The 18,346-nt window shown below is 38.3% G+C and overlaps 1 pseudogene; it reads left to right on the top strand.

Moving 5' to 3' along the window:
• Nucleotides 1-15,076: 15,076 nt before the first annotated feature.
• On the top strand, nt 15,077-17,208 carry LOC136259397 (E3 SUMO-protein ligase ZBED1-like; annotated as a pseudogene).
• The last annotated feature ends 1,138 nt before the right edge of the window (nt 17,209-18,346 follow it).

The raw sequence follows: 18,346 nt of genomic DNA, 5'->3' as shown, positions 1-18,346 counted from the left end.
ATTCACAAGTCTGTGTTGATGCAGACAGTTTCAACCGAGATGCCATCAGATGGAAGATCCATTCATTTTAGGAAGGAAGGAAAATCTATCACTCTGAAAGATTTTGGTAAGTTAAATTTTGAACCCTGGAACTTTGTCACATACTCCGTCTTAGGCCAAACTTAAGAATGATGGTGTTTTCTCTGGGGGTAGAACATAGCTTAAAAGAGTGTTGAGTGATATGGGATTGAAGTACAAGACGATTAATGACAAGAGGTTAGCATTGCAACAGTTTGTGCTTTATGTCACTACACATATACACAGGGTATACTATGAGCAGCCCTGCATAGTCCATCAGCGTCATAAATATTTAACATGAATGAAGTGCAACAGAACCGAAGGAAGACCAGTTGTGTACTTGGATAAGACTTGGGTAATGAAGAACTTCTAGAGCAATTCCTCATCCAAATCAACAGTGATAGCGATGACTCTTCTACTAGCAGCAGCAGTGGGTCCAAGTCTTCTGACCTTACTTCATATGATGTAAGATTGTTTGATATTTGCAGCAATGGTGTTGCAACTTGATGATGCCTCAGGTAACTGGGATAAAACTCTGTGAAGTACATGAAAATACAGATGAAGTGTAAGTGTGTGCACTTTGATAAAAAAAAATATTATTGCTTTACTATGCTAACAGAAGTTGAACATACTATCCCTTGTAGATTTGATCAGTGCAGGAGTGTTTGGAAGTCACTATTGGTACTATCAGCCCAAATTCATACAAACAGTGTTATTTCGTTTGTTGAAACTTTTAGAGTTTTGTGGGAATGTGACTTCAAAAACAAAATGCTGGCTGGAAAAATTGTGTACATCTGTGACGAAGTGATGAGAAAAGGATTAAAACGACAAATTCACTAAATGGGAGTAGAAGATGATGGGCAGCTTTGTTGTAAATGTGAAGTAAAATACATGTCGCTCGGCTCACTTGCAGGTACACCAATGCTGCATAACAGATTTTGAGCTGTTATTATTTGGAGTTTTCCTCTTGAAAGGCTGAAGAAGTTTTTTCCCTGAACATAAGTAGGCCATTTATCTTCTAAATACAATGTAACAGTGGCCCCAGCTCTTCTACTCATGCAACTCTGTTTTACACACACAAAAACTGGTTTATTTTCTTGCAAAAGTGTATTACAGCCTCTTACATAACAGATAGTGAAATCATGTGTGTTGAGTGCGGGAGTGTGACATCTGAGTTCACCACAAACATGTGTCAACATGAACACCAAAGGGCTGCACTTTAGAGGCTTCCCATAATCTTACAGTGTCATAACTGGAGTTTCTTACATTCAAATGAAGCACCTTTAATACATTCTTAGCTGATTGAGAGGTGCTACCTAACGAGCAATATAGGAAACACATGCAATGTAACAATCGTGAGTTATTAATCATTTTTGAGGATTCAGCTCAACACGTACATACTATAATTTTGTTAATAACATCCCACTTCATTATACAGAATTTGGCCATAAAAAGATCTAAACAGTGTACATCAAGTAAAGATCTCATTAACTGAGACCAAATCATAGTTATATGTTAGTCTCATAGACATCTCAATTAACCAGAGGTGAACACTAGTACCTATTCTACAAGATTTACCCGATTTCAGCTTTTCAATTTCAGTTTTTCAACTTTCGCTTTGGGTGATAAGAATGTAGTGTCTTGTGGTAATTAAGTGACAGTTGTTGACCAAACATCAAGCAGTGATTATAGTGATTACTGTACTACCTACAGGAGTAGCAGCTGATAATGTGACTGGATCTGCAAGAATCCCATATGTTCGCACAAGCATAATTTTATAGTAGAATGCAAAAAAAAATGTAGTATTTATGAAATCATAAAATAATATTTCCGTAAATTTTAAGCACTTTTTCACACTGAAGGAAAGTGATAAATGCTAGCATAAAGCAAGAGAAGTTCCAAAATCTTTGTTTTGTGTCAGTCTGCCTTGTGTTGGATGAATGGTTCACGGTCATTTCTTCTCACGTTTTTGCTTTGCCCTGGTCATGGAAAAGGCAGCAATGGATTCACCTGTTCATGGAGAACCCAATGATGAAAGTTACATTTTGGTAGAGACTGTAATTGGAAGTTATATTTGTTTACTTAAGCACCTATAGTTTATTTTCCATATTGGCACTGTATAAATCAACTTCTGTTGTTGCCGCTTTGTAGCACTGTAACTTTGAAGGTTCTTGCCTTCTAGAGCTGAAACTTTGGTTGACCATCTCTTTGGCTATCTAGATAAAGAAAATGTAATAAAACGGAATTCGAAAAATGCACTAACATGGGGTTCTTGCAGATCCAGTCACGTATGTTAGCTCCACTACTTAGTAGAGTGTTGACTACCTCCAACTGACTGCCTCACTGCATAACCACATTCACAAAACTACAGACCATATGAAGCAGCTCACACCCACCACCACTTTAAGTCACAACAAAAAACTCATGGGTGGGATGCACCTTTTGTGGTGGTAACAGTCAATATCTAACTTTTGTGACTTTGCTATTCTCAATTAAATTGTCATCTACTTCTTCATACCAGGAAACCATACAAAGGCAGTAATTTCTGTATCAACAATTTACTTGAAGGAGTGTATATAGACACAAAGTACCATAGTAGCTGATATACTGTAATAATAGCATTAGACCATGCCCCCTGAAATGATCAGAACACTTCATGACACCTCTTGTTGAGGTTACACCCCTAAATGATCTAGTTCCATAGAAAAGATACCACCAAACATAGTAAACAACTTCACACACCCTTTATTATCTGTGGTACCATGCCCCAAACTTAATCTACTGTGCAACTGAGTAGTGACATCAAGATGCTCTAATATAGCAGTCATGGCAACAGTGTATTTTATAGCTATGTTCTAACAAAAAGGTCATAAGTGGTGGACTTGAGGGGGCCAAAGAGAGCTTTGCTCCTCTGGTCCTTCTCTTGCCCTCCTTGTACTTACAAGACTGTATTGGCACTAGAAACAAGAATCATGTATTCACACCATATTCAGAAGTACAGAAAGCCAACAAGCAAATAGAAGAAAACAGTTATATAAAGCAACTTAATAGTTATAAACTGTACACTGTGAAGAAAATAAGATAAATAAATTTAATGTTTTTTTGTGCTAAGGATTGAGATACTCTAATAATAGAGCAATCACCACTTTAATAGAACAAACACAATTCTAATGCTATTAACTGACAATTTTTGTAACAGTAGCTACTACCTTATTTTGTTTAGTACACTCTACCATCAAACAGCTTGATATAATCAATTTTGTATGCCTTGTAAAGCATGCATTATGTTAGCTAAATAGCTATCAAAAATGCTCCTGAATTCAAGCATAGGAGGGCTAATTTTAAACTTTTTCTCAGAAGATATCCAACTAGAGTCTTAGAAAGTGTATTCCTTTCATTCATCCAGCTAGCTATACCAGACAAAGTTATGCAAATGAATATACCATAGAGTTGGATTGTTAAGTGCATGTGTCTATTAAGTGCACATTATTTGTTAAGCTCATACATATTTCTTGTGAATAACCATGACTGATAAGTGCACATGGCCCAATGCGAGGCTTACATGTGACAAAGCTATACACAGGAAGAATGCTGGAAAAGTAATCTCTCTTTGAGTGCTTATGTCTCTGGCTTTGTATACAACAAATCAGTCTTCTGAATTGTGATAATTCTTGTCATCACCATGGATTTCACCTAGAAATGGAGTCAAATATTCTTATGCACTAGCACAGTTACCATGAACTACAGTGTACTCTATTACAACGTAGTGATTCAGTGTTAAAAACAACATAATTATTTACCGCATAGAGGGAAACTTTGGCGGGGGTAAACTTTGGCGAAATTGGCGAATTGCAAAAATTTGCCAAAGTTTAAATTCGCCAATTACTCAGCAACAAAGAAAATTTTCCTCACGTTCAGAGCCACGTTGCGCACGTAAGATGTCTATTCTCAAGTACTACAAACTCAAGCCTGGATCGAAAGTGACATCAACTCAGATATCGACGTCGAAGTCATCGGAAGATATCGGCCACAATTTACCAGATCCTAATGGGACTTTGAGTAAGAGCGTTCCGTCCTCAGCGAGGTCTTCAGCGATAAGAATGGCAAATGATGGAGTCCTTAAACTAGGTATTTCGAGCGCAACGGCCAGCAATTACAGTGGTAAACCAAGATCAAATGGATATTTGATGTTAACATCAACCCAACGATGTGAGATTGGCAAACGAGCAGCTGCACATGGAGTTACCGCGTCACTTCAGTATTACGCGAACAAGTATCCACGCCTTCCACTAACAGAAACCAGTGTAAGAAGGTTTAAAAACCTTTATAAGGAAGCAGTCAAGAAGAAACTTGATGAAGTTAAAAAAGCTCAGGCTTCCAGTGCCCAAGATACAACCGACAATCCTGATTGTGTAGTTCACGAGTTGCCTCGTATGAAAAGTGGCAGGCCTTTATTGTTGCGGGATGAATTAGATGGCCAGGTACAAGAGTATATCAAAGAATTGCGTAGTCGTGGAACAGCAGTGAGTAGTAGTGTAGTGATTGCTGCTGCTGAGGGAATTATTATGAATAAAGATGCTAATATTCTGCGTGAAAATGGTGGGATCAAGTTGACTGAAGAATGGGCAAAATCCTTACTGAAGAGAATGGGCTATGTCAAAAGGAGAGCATGTAGCAAGGCAAAAATTGATGTGGAGCATTTTGAAGAATTGAAAAGAATATTTTTGATGTATATTACAAACATTGTAAGCATGGACAAAATTCCACCACAGTTGGTCATAAATTTTGATCAGACAGCAATCAATTATGTCCCCACACCATCTTGGACAATGGAGAAGGAAGGAGCAAAGAGGGTAGAAATGATGGGGATAGATGACAAGAGACAGATAACAGCAGTTTTTGGTGCATCCCTTTCAGGTGACTTCCTGCCACTTCAGCTTGTATACGAAGGAAAGACAACACGATGCCTTCCAACTTACAGTTTTCCCTCAACGTGGAACATTACTTATTCAGCCAATCACTGGTCGAATGAAGAAACAATGAAGGAATATATGGAGATGGTCATTTTTCCATACATCAGGAAAATTAAAGAAGATCTGAAGCTTCCTGATGAACAGGGTGCACTTTTAAATCTTTGATAACTTCAAAGCACAGTGTACGTCAACCATTTTAACACTACTGGATAGCCACAATATCAATGTAGCCCTAATTCCTGCAAACTGCGCTGACCGGTTACACCGCTAGACCTCAGTATTAATAAGCCAGCAAAAAATTTCCTTCGTAAGCAATTTGAAAGCTGGTACGCGAAACAAGTTTGCTCACAGCTAGATGAAGGAAACCAGAGTGAAGGTGTTGATTTAAGGCTCAGCACTATGAAGCGTTTGGGTGCAGAATGGATGGTAGCATTCCATAGCCATATCAAGAAAAACTCTGATATGGTGCGGAATGGATTTAAGGAAGCTGGGATTTTTGACTGCCTTTGAACAATATTTTATTGATTGGTTATATTATTATTGTATTATTTACAAATCATTGAAAATATGTGATCGATACATATATGATGCAAAGAGTTCGTATATATTATCTTATGGGATAGAGTGTCTAGTTTTGTTCCCTTCATTTGCAAGGGAATAAAGACATTTCTCCTTTATTTAGGCAGGTGACTAAATGGCTCCTTAGCTCTTCTTGAACAAACTTTATTTTGCCTGGCTGTTTCCCAAATGCTATGGCAGTAGCAAACGCAATAGCAAATAGGCCACAATCAGCACCTCCCTTTTGCTTTTGACAACGGGCAAACTTCACAACTACTTCTGTAGAATTCCACTGGAATAAATTCACGAGGACTCTTTCCATTTCCTTATCAGGGTAGGTAAACAAGGAATCATACACTTTTACGTGGCCAATGGTGCAATTTTTAGTTGAGGCAACAACCCAATGATGTCTACCTTTACAGAAGATTATCTGCACCTTATCTCTGACTGTTTTCTCCGTTAGTGCACGCTTTTTGTCTTGAAGCAGTGTAGATGTAAACCCATTCAGATTGGGAAACTGTTTTTTCAATAATTGCTGTGCCAAATTGATCTCTGTGTCAGTTAATTCTTCTCCCATTATAATATGTTCTGAGTCTATAAGCTTCAATCTTTTCTTTTGTGGAGACACATCATGCTCAGTGGCTTGACCTGACAAATCCAAGGATAAATCTACCACAGGTGTTAACTCAGCTCTGCTGTGGACTACAATTTGATCCTCAGTAGCTCTGTCTTGGAACTCTACAACTTGGTTGTCAGTAGTAAATTTGTCTTGGATCTCAACAGCTTGATCTTCAGTAGCAGGGTCAATGGTATCCCTAATTGAAAGTGTATCCATTGCAACAACAATGGATAAGGTTGCTTCGAGACGCTTTCTTGTCTTTTTTGCTTCCTTTTCACTTTCAATAGAAAAATCTAATTTACATGGAATCTCGAGACCACCTTGTTCCAAATCTGAGGAATGACGGCGGCTGCCATTTACGTGGCTAATTATTGATCCACCTCGTCTAATAAATATTGAACATGTCAATAGGGACGTGTCCTACAACAGTTGAGACTCCAGAAATTACTTTCGTCATGGCCACCGCATGGGGATCGTGTGAATTTCCTGGCTCACGTTTACAGTTCAGTTCTTTCCCGATATATAGATTGCTCCATATAGTCTGATAAACATGGTATCCACGAATCTTCGAATTAATAGAAAATCTGAAGACAGACATCATGAACACCTTCAAGATCGTTAACGACAAGCCGATTGAAACAATTAGAACAAAATAATGTTTTACGGAAACTCGTACGTGCGGTACCAGTAAAGCAGTGCACGATCCTTCAGTGCAGCACGTGACCAACATGTTATTATACTGTCGTATAAAAATCGTTAATACAACAAAATGTTAATGTATGTTCGGCTATATTAGTCCAGGTCACTTGGCGATTTACAGGTATTTTAAAATATTATGATTATGATTATTATTAATGCGCGACGGGTTGCACTCGTGCATAATATGGATCCCGTATACGGAAATTCAACGCGATCAAAATCCAGCGTGTGTGATCTGTGAATTCGCCAAAGTTTATTTCGCCAAATGGATTTCTGGTGGCATTTCGCCAAAGTTTAACCCCGCCAAAGTTTCCCTCTATACGGTATTAGGCGTACATCCCTTACAAGATAGTATTATTTTTACTATGGAAATTATAAGTGCTTGAGCTTAACAACCCGACTCTAAGTTAACTTGTGCACTAGAGTTCCATTATTCTCATAATGGAATAAACACTGTTCTATCTTCCCCCCCCCCCCCCCCCCTCATCCCTTGTAGCAGTATCTCCTAGATCCGTCTATGAAAAAGTTTATAAACTAGTATAACAAAAAAATCTTAAATTAAAAATGAAGTAGGGTTTCAGTGATAAACAGTAGAGATGTCGGTAGCTATGAGTGAAAACCTCTACATGGTGTAGCAATGTGGAACTACAATACCAAGTAGGGATTTTCCCTCATATTTATCATCATCTCTTGTTACACTACTACTTTAATCACTAGAACCCTACTTCATTATTATATTAAATTTTGTTGTACTAATTTGTTAACTCTTTTTGTTAGATCATAGCTATAAAATACACTGTTGTTGTGAATGCTGTATTAGAGTATCTCAATCTCACTACTCAGTTATGCAATGGATTAAGCTGGAGGAGTGGTACCAAAGATAATAGAGGGCTTGTAAAGTTGTTTCTAGTTTCTGGTTTCATCTCTTTTGTATGTAGTCTACAATGTATCACACTGATAGTAATAGTACATACACACTGTACAGATATCATGTGATCTGTACTAACAGGTTTAATACCAAATAAAACTATCTCAACATAATGTGATACATACACCGGTAAAAGTATTAAATACATCATCATAAAGCCACACTTTTTGTAGATCTGTACATTGTAAGATCATACTCTAATAGAATAGTCATGAAGTTAGTTGTTGTAACTTTGAAGTACTCTAATAGAACAATCAAAACAATATGAATATGAAACACCTTAATAGAACAATCTCTCATACTTGGCAATATAGATACACTAACAGAGAAAACAAGTAAAGATAAAGTTGTTCGTGAATATAATTGAAGAATCATAAAACATTAAAATATTTCTAAACAGCACATAATAGTGCCATACCTAATTAACCTTGACACATTTAACCTCTCAACTTATATAGTGTGACAAATCACACTTAATTGTGGGTTTGGGTTTACAATATTTGGTGCATACAAGTTGTGTTCCTGTAAGTGGTACTGTTAACATACTATACAATACAAATTTTTATTAAATTGTTAATGAGGTATTTACATACATAAAAAATCTTTTTAAAATCTTACCTCATTAGTAAGACCACATTTGTGAAAAAACAATCCAAATCGTATTTTAGAAATTCAAGATAAATAGTTTTAAAGAATTCAAGCATAACTTGCCAAGGATAGTAAGCACGCATATGAAATTTTCAAAAAAGGTGCATCAATCTATTACCTTTCAGACCACTTCCAGTACTTGTAGCTGATTGCAGAGCTTCCTGCCAAATAAGATAGAAATATGAGCAGTTGAATAACCAAAGTAGTATTACGAGTGCTCACAAAGGAGTGGAGGGAGGAGGTGGCGGGGAGGGCAAGTTCAAAATGGAGGAAGACCACGATTGGAGTCCAGACATGAGATTACAGGGCTGTGCTGTCTCCTTAGTGGCTGATATGCAGCAAAATCAACAGAAAAAATGTCTGGCCAACATTACCAGTACACCACTGATTCTTGCTAAGCCAAACCCTTCACAAGGCCAGATACTGCCATTCGACATCTCTATACCACCCAGAAAAGACGTCTGTTAAAACCAGTCTCAAGTAGTTTCAGTAGTACTGAGGGTGAAAACTAGTACGATAGTGTGGCTATTTAATGGTGGTGTTACGTAGTTTGATTTTGCATGATGTGCAATTTGGATTTGTTATGTAAAATCTGGTCACATCAAGACATACGGTAGTGTGTCGTGCGGCCCAAGAAGCCGGCGCGCCACACCGTGAGTATATTGACAGGAAGAACGAAAATGTCATTTTCACACCTTTGTGTCTCGGTGATCACTTATCTGATTGGCACCAAATTTACTACACAGTTGCCCGCCAGCCAAGGGAGTCTAAATTCCACATTTGAAGGAAATCGCTCCAGCCATGTCCGAGATACGAGCTGCCACAGTTAGGTTTTTTTTTCTTCGTTTTTTTTCTTCTTCTTCGTCTTTTCGCACACTTGCAAAAATTGCTATAACAAGCAAACGCGTACTCCGATCGCCTTGAAATTTGGCACACAGAAAGGGAGTCCAAAGGCAAATCCTAGCATCAAATTTGGTACAAATCCGATGAATGGTTCAGGAGTTATGACCGATTATTCGCGTAAAACAAGATCGATTTGTTGTCACGCCTACAGGGTAAACCGCTTCATGGAATGAGTTGAAAATTGCTATGTAGATGGAGTAACCATCGTAGGAGTGCCTTTTGGTGGTTTGAAAGGAATCGAGATAAAGACCACGGAGATATGACACAAAACCCAACCTGTGTCACAATTACGCGATCGATTTTTATGAATAAAAAAGTATTAGTTTTCACGCCTACTAGGCAAACCGCTTAGAGCAATGAGCTGAAAATCAGTGTATAGCTGGAATAATCTTCATAGAAAGTCCTTGCAGTAATACAGAAGAATCGGATTACAAACCACTGAGTTATGATTCCAAAGCCAACTCCGTGTAGCAAATGCGAGATCAAGATACTCTAATAGAACAGTCACCCTAATAGAGCATTCGGCTAATTTATTTACTCCATTATAGTATTTTATTACATCACAAGTTATTCTGTAGGGAGTTCAGCTGCAAACAGTTAATCTTATAAACAGTTCAGCAAGAAGACAGTCACCATGTGGAGAGTTAAGCAAATATACCACTATAGAGATTCAGAACATTACAAGTCACACTGAAGAAAGTTCAGCTATAAACAAGTCATGCACTGTGTAGAGAATTCAGCTACAATTAAGTCACTCTCTAGAGAATTCAGTTACACAGAATTCTGCTACACACAAGTCACTGTGGAGAGAGTTCAGCTACAAACAAATTACCCTTTAGAGTGATCAGCTACAAACAAAACACTTTGCAGGGTGTTCAACTACAACAAATCAATTACCTTTAGAGCGATCAGCAATGAACAAATCAACACAAATCTACCTGTATAGAGATCAGCTAGAAACAAATCACCCTGAAGAGAGTTCAGCTACAAAAAATCACCCTGTAGAGACATCAGCTAGAAACTAGACACAATGTAAGGAGTTCAGCTACAAGCAATCACCCTGTAGAGAGTTCAGCTAAAACAAATCAACCTGCAGAGAGATCAGCTACAAACAAATCACTTTATAGAGAGTTCAGCTACAAACAGATTACCTGTAGAGAGATCGGCTACAAACAAATATACCTGCAGAGAGATCATCTATATACACACAAATCAACTTGTAGAGAGATCAGCTACAAACAAATCACCCTGTAGAGAGATCAGCTAGAAACTACACACAATGTAAGGAGTTCAGCTACAAACAAATCACCCTGTAGAGAGATCAGCTACAAACTAGACACAAAGTAAGGAGTTCAGCTACAAGCAAATTACCCTGTAGAGAGTTCATCTACAAACAAATCAACATGTAGAGCAATCAGCTAGAAACAAATCACCCTGAAGAGAGGTCAGCTACAAAAAATCACCCTGTAGAGAGATCAGCTAGAAACAAATCACCCTGAAGAGAGGTCAGCTACAAAAAAATCACCCTGTAGAGAGATCAGCTACAAACAAATTGCCCTGTAGAGAGATCAGCTACACACAAATCAACTTGTAGAGAGTTCAGCTATAAACAAATTACCCTGTAGAGAGATCGGCTACAAACAAATCAGCCTGTAGAGAGTTCAGCTAAAACAAATCAACCTGCAGAGAGATCAACTACAAACAAATCACCTTATAGAGAGTTCAGCTACAAACAAATCTCCCTGTAGAGAGATCAGCTAGAAGAAGTTACCTTGTAGAGAGTTCAGCTTCAAACAAATCACCCTGTAGAAAGATCAGCTAGAAGAGGTCACCTTGTAGAGAGTTCAGTTACAAAAAAACCACCATGTAGAGAGCTCAGCTACAAACTAGTGACCTTGTAGAGACATCAGCTAGAAGAAGTTACCTTGTAGAGAGTTCAGCTACAAAGAAACCATTCTTTAAAGAGCTCAGCTGCAAACAAACCACCTGTACAGAATTCAGCTACAAATAAATCACCCTGTAGAAAGATGAGCTAGAAAAAGTTACCTTGTAGAGAGTTCAGTTACAAAGAAACCACCATGTAGAGAATTCAGCTACAAACTAGTGACCCTGTAAAGACATCAGCTAGAAGAAGTTACCTTGAGAGAGTTCAACTACAAAGAAACCATCATGTAGAGAGTTCAGCTACAAACAAATCTACCTGTAGAGAGATCAACTAGAAGAAGTTACCTTGTAGAGAGTTCAGCTTCAAACAAATCACCCTGTAGAAAGATCAGCTAGAAGAGGTCACCTTGTAGAGAGTTCAGTTACAAAAAAACCACCATGTAGAGAGCTCAACTACAAACTAGTGACATTGTAGAGACATCAGCTAGAAGAAGTTACCTTGTAGAGAGTTCAGCTACAAAGAAACCATTCTTTAAAGAGCTCAGCTGCAAACAAACCACCTGTACAGAATTCAGCTACAAATAAATCACCCTGTAGAAAGATGAGCTAGAAAAAGTTACCTTGTAGAGAGTTCAGTTACAAAGAAACCACCATGTAGAGAATTAAGCTACAAACTAGTGACCCTGTAAAGACATCAGTTAGAAGAAGTTACCTTGAGAGAGTTCAGCTACAAAGAAACCATTATTTAAAGAGCTCAGCTGCAAACAAATCACCTATACAGAATTCAGCTACAAACAAATCACCATGTAGAGAGATCAGCTAGAAGAAGTTAACTTGTAGAGAGTTCAGCTACAAAGAAACCATCATTTAGAGAGTTAAGCTTCAAACAAATCACCTGTAGAGAGTTCAGCTACAAAAAAATCTCCCTGTAGAGAGATCAGCTAGAAGAAGTTACCTTGTAGATCGTTCAGCTACAAACAAATCACCCTGTAGAGAGATCAGCTAGAAGAAGTTACCTTGTAGAGAGTTCAGCAACAAAGAAACCACCATGTAGAGAGTTCAGCTGCAAAGAAATCACCCTGTATAAAATTCTGCCACGAACAAATTGCCCTGTAGAAAGATCAGTTAGAAGAAGTTACCTTGTAGAGAGTTCAGCTACAAAGAAACCATTCTATAAAGAGCTCAGCTGCAAACAAATCACCTGTACAGAATTCAGCTACAAACAAATCACCCTGCAGAGAGATTAGCTAGAAGAAGTTAACTTGTAGAGAGTTCAGCTACAAAGAAACCATCATTTAGAAAGTTCAGTTACAAACAAATCTCCCTGTAGAGAGATCAGCTAGAAGAAGTTACCTTGTAGAGAGTGAAGCTACAAACAAATCACCCTATTGAAAGATCAGCTAGAAGAAGTCACCTTGTAGAAAGTTCTGTTCCAAAGAAACCACCATGTAGAGAGTTCAGCTACAAACTAGCTACCTTGTAGAGACATCAGCTAGAAAAGTTACCTTGTAGAGAGTTCAGCTACAAAGAAACCATTCTGTAAAGAGCTCAGCTGCAAACAAATCACCTGTACAGAATTCAGCTACGAACAAATCATCCGGTAGAGAGATCAGCTAGAAGAAGTTACCTTGTAGATAGTTCAGCTACAAACAAATCACCCTGTAGAGAGATCAGTTAGAAGAAATTACCTTGTAGAGTGTTCAGCTACAAAGAAACCATCATGTAGAGAGTTCAGCTGCAAAGAAATCACCCTGTAGAAAACTCTGCCAGAAACAAATTGCCCTGTAGAAAGATCAGTTAGAAGAAGTTACCTTTTAGAGAGTTCAGCTACAAAGAAACCACCAGTACAGAATTCAGCTACAAACAAATCACCTGTACAGAATTCAGCTACATACAAATCACCTGTAGAGAGTTCAGCTACAAACAAATCTCCCTATAGAGAGATCAACTAGAAGAAATTACCTTGTAGAGAGTTCAGCTACAAAGAAACTATCATGTAGAGAGTTCAGCTGCAAAGAAATCACCACTGTCCAAATGTCAAGGCAATAGCTCTTTCCAATCTGAAGTTATCAATTGTCAAAGTTGGCAAATTGGATGTGTGTGGAAGACCCCTTTTCGCAAATCCAATCACATATGTATTATATATATATATAATTTGTACATTTACTGATAAAATATTTAAAGTACATCTACTTCATCTTTTCGTCTTCCTGTAGTAAAGAAAAAAAACATAGGTTAAAAAAGTCCCAAAGCTGGCCATAGGCCGGCTTTGGGGTATACAAATACAAAAAGAAATGAAATCTAATCCAAAACAGCCAAGCTGTAAAAAAGTGTGCGGCCCTCAGAAAGGCTATGGTGAAAAAAGATGTGAAATCCAAGGTGGCGGCCAAGAAATGGCTGTGATGGTAGGTTAATGGTAAAAATTTTAATAACGACAATTCAGGTGAATTTTTGTGCCGCTTCACAAAATTTACCTGAATTGTCATTATTAAAATTTTTACCATTAACCTACCATCACAGCCATTTCTTGGCCGCCACCTTGGATTTCACATCTTTTTTTACCATAGCCTTTCTGAGGGCTGCACACTTTTTTTACAGCTTGGCTGTTTTGGATTAGATTTTAATAACATTGCAAACATGTGCTAGGTCTTCAACATAACTTGACTCATATCTGTAGCACTACCACCAATTAGCACCATTACAGCAATAAACTCATCAGAGGTGGATGTGTCTTTTAACAAATACCTGCCTTCTGTGTTTTCCCATTCCTTTTATCTTCAATTAGTCATCTTATCCTTCATGCCAGCTACAAAGGCATTATCTTTCCGTATCAATACTTTCCTTAAATGAGAGAGAGCATTTATTTAGATTATACAAAATTATATTTGAGGTACTTAACGGACTGTAGTATCCTTGTGATAGCATTGGGTAGCAATTACGCAGGGCTTGTAAAGTGATTGCAATGGGCCACATTCAAGTCATCTGTTTAAAAATGTTTAGATGATGCTGTCTACCAAAGTATCATAGCCTCCAAGAAAAGATTTTGACTAATTGTAAACCTCTATGTAATTGCCAACTTTACTTACTTTTACACCCTTTCCATACCCACACCCTTACCATACCCATACCCACACCCTTACCATACCCACACCCTTACACAAGGACTGTACCCATTGCTACATGTGTCTGAGGTCTCACATGTGTTATTTAAGTTATACTGTATAAAACTGTCATATTTAAGGATTAATGGCTTTCTCTCCTCACAACCACATGTGTATTTTATAGCTATACTCTAACAAAAGTTTATGAACTAAGTTAGGTTCCAACAATATAAAGTAGTGAAACAATATGTGATGGAAGTCATGAGGGAAAATCTCTACATTGTAGCAATGTGGGAAAATCTCTAGTTTGGCACTGAAAAGATAAACATGCTAACTTGGGCATTTTCCCACAATGTTACAATGCCAATTTGGGATTTTCTCTCATAGCTAATTATTTTTTATGCCATTAATTATAGATACAGCTGATGAAAATTTTTTGTTGATGCTTCTGAATAATATTACAATGACATTATGGGTGTACAACTGAATCAAACAGTACAATGTAGTACCATTCAAGTAGTGATGTGCGATAAAATCGATTAATCGATTATTTTAAATATCGATTAATCGATTATATTGATATATTTTAAATATCGATTATATTGATATATTTTAAATACCGTGATGACAATTAACCAACAGCTTATATCGCGATATGGTACTGCATGCACATGCGCCCTAATCACGTTTCATGAGCAATGGAAAAATGGCGTCTAACTTAATTCCGCTTCCCAGTGGCAAGAGCAAAGTGTGGCGCTATTTCGGATTTAGACTGATGGAACTGGAACAATTTTGAACAGAAGAGAAGTGGTATGCAGGGTTTGCTCGCAGACTTTACCGTACTCGGGAAATACGACGAACTTAACTCACCACCTTAAGCATAGTCACGATGAAGAGTACTCGCTTCTTGCTAAGTCAACTAGGTCTCCATCAACGTCAAAGTTGAAGAAAAAAGAACAAACGATGGATTATTTTGTGAAAGGTCTTTACACTCGAGGAAGCCAGCGTTTTAAGCAATGTGAGTGGAGTATGTGTGCAAAGACATGGAACCACTTACAACAGTTGACAGCGTTCCGTTTCTTCGACTACTACAGACACTGGATCCGAGATACAAGCCTTCCTCTCGTGCCCACTTTACTCGAGTACTATTACCTGCCAAGTACGAAAGTGTTAAGGCCTCTGTGACAGATACAATAAGTAATGCTAGCTGCTGTTCACTGACTACAGATATGTGGACTGCGTGCCATAGCAGCTCCTACATGGCCGTGACTGCTCATATTGTCAGTGATGACTGGGAGATGAATAGTTTTTGTCTTGCTACTCGTGAGGTTACCAGTGCTCACACTGCCGACAATATAGCTGCTGAGCTGTCGGCTGTTATAGCTGAATGGAAATTGGACACCAAAGTTATTGGAATCACTACTGATAATGTTAGAAATGTTAAGAATGCTGTGGATAGTTTGGAATTCACTCACTTTGGATGCATTGGGCATACCCTCCAGCTGAGCGTTAATAGAGGACTACAGCTTGGGTTTGTCTCACGTGTTTTGGGGCGTGTTCGCAAACTTGTGGAACATTTCCACAAGTCAACTAAAGCCACATATGCTTTGCGACAGAAACAGAAGTTGTTAGGAGTAGCTGAGCACACTCTTGTACAGCAACGTGAAACAAGATGGAGTTAAACATTTGCTATGCTGGAAAGGGTAGTAGAGCAGCAACAAGCACTTTGTACTGTATTGCTGGATAGTCAAGACAGGGTTGTACGTAGTTTACTTCCTGATGGAGCAGAATGGAGTGTGACTGAAGAGTTGATGGTCATATTCAAGCCTTTTGCTCTTGCTACTACGGTGCTAAGTGGGTCATCCTATGGCACTATAAGCATTGTCTCTCCTCTTATTCACAAGTTTTGCTCAAACCTTGATAGGAAAGAAGATGACAGCGAGAATTTAAAGCAGATTAAGGTGGCGATTCAGTCAGTCCTAAAGGAGCATTATGTAGGAGACACTGCTAAACTGTTGCAAGAAGCGGCATTTCTTGACCCTAGAGTTAAGCAACTTAATTTTCTGTCTGATGATGAAAGAAGAGATACAATTGAAAGAATGAAAGTGTAGATGTTACTTGCAGCATCAGACGAGTCTTTATCATGTGAGTTCAGTGAAGCGAAGCCTCGTCAGTCCTGCAGTGAAGTGGAGCATCATCAGTTCTGCGAATCCACTGGTGCTCAGCCACCTAAGAAGAAAACTGCACTCAACATACTGTTTAACGATGATGACAATGACATACCAACAGGACAATCACTTACTAACAGAGAAAAGGTTGAGACCGATGGTATAGTCAAGAGGAAACCCTAGACCTTGAGTGTGACCCTCTAGAGTGGTGGAAGGTAAAGAGTGCAACTTACCCTAATCTGTCAGCACAAGTCCAAAGAATGTGGTCCCTACCTGCATCCAGCGTGAGATCAGAGGAGATATTTTCAATAGCTGGCAACATCCTTACTCTCAAAAGGAATTGACTCTTACCTGAACATGTAAACATGTTGGTGTTTTTACATGCTAATGAGTGGCCATGACTGTATCAGACTACACTCTCGGTATGTTGTTTAACTTTCAGAAACAGTTATTTGATTAGTATTTTTTATGATTTAGTGAATACTTTTTCTGTATTGTTCTTACACACAGTTTCTATGCTTTGTAACAGTGTCTGCTGTACAACCATTGGTACAATTGTCATGATTAATACTTTGTAGCAGTAATGTGGTTTGTTTTTTTCCAAGTTTACAGTTTTGTACTATGTAATTCAAACTTGTGTGTTCAGTATTGATCAATAGACTTACATGAATGCAACAATGTTAATTATCGTGATAATTATCATAATCGTGATAATTTTGCATGCAATAATCGCAATATGCAATATACATAAAAAGCCATATCGCACATCACTACATTCAAGTAGGGATTGGAGTGAAACTTTTGTGTGCTGCCCAAAATCCTGCCTTTAAAAATCACCCTAGAGACATTTTACGAAACCAAAATCACCTTTATGGAATAGTACTAGTCCATATAAGAAATAAAACAGCATCAAATACAAGAAACACTTACAGGTGACCAGATATAAAATTTTTTAGCAATCGCCAAAACTCGAATTTTAGCCTCACTCCCTCACTGACTAGAATCACAAGACTAGAGGCCAAACAAAGCAGTGCATGGCCTCCATTTTATGACACAATAACAAACTCACTAATGAGATGTGCCCGTTGGGGTTCTGACGAGTATAGGTCCTCTGCGCCTTTTATCTTCAATCAGGCTGCTTGTCTTCTTCTTCATACAACGAAATCATATCGAGGCATTAATTTCTGTATCAACACTTTCTTTAAGCAGCATAATAGACGCCTCAAGATTATTTACAGCACTTAGACTGTGCCACTGTATGGAGGTACTGGTACTAGATAGCTACCTGTATAACATGATAGGTCACAAGATCAAATCAAGACACACGATAGTGTGTCGTGCAGCCCAAGAAGCTGACGTGCCACAAAGTAGTACCATGAGTACTCACAAAGGAGTGGAGGGTGGGGAGTGGCAGGGTGGGCAAGGGATAGACTTCAAAATGGAGGAAGACCTTGATTGGAGTCCAGACTCCACACATGAGAATACAGGGCTGTACTGGCTCCTTTGTAGATGATATGTAGCAAAATCAACAGAAAAAATGTCTGGCCAACATTTTTAGTCCATCCACCAGTTAACCACTGATTTTTGTCAAGCTAGACTCTTAACAAGGCCAGACACCGCCATTCGAGATCTCTACACCACCCAGAAAACACATCTTTTAAAACCAGCCTCGAGTCATCTGAGTAGTACTGAGTGTCAAAACTAGCAGTATGATAGTGTGGCTATCCACTGGTGGTGTTAGTTTGATTTTGCCTGATGTGCAATTTGGATCAGTTCTGTAAACTCTGGTCACATAATAGACTTTGTAC

The sequence above is a fragment of the Dysidea avara genome, chromosome 6 (genome assembly GCF_963678975.1).
Source record: "Dysidea avara chromosome 6, odDysAvar1.4, whole genome shotgun sequence".
NCBI lineage: Eukaryota > Metazoa > Porifera > Demospongiae > Dictyoceratida > Dysideidae > Dysidea > Dysidea avara.
This window is presented reverse-complemented; position numbering and strand designations above follow the sequence as displayed.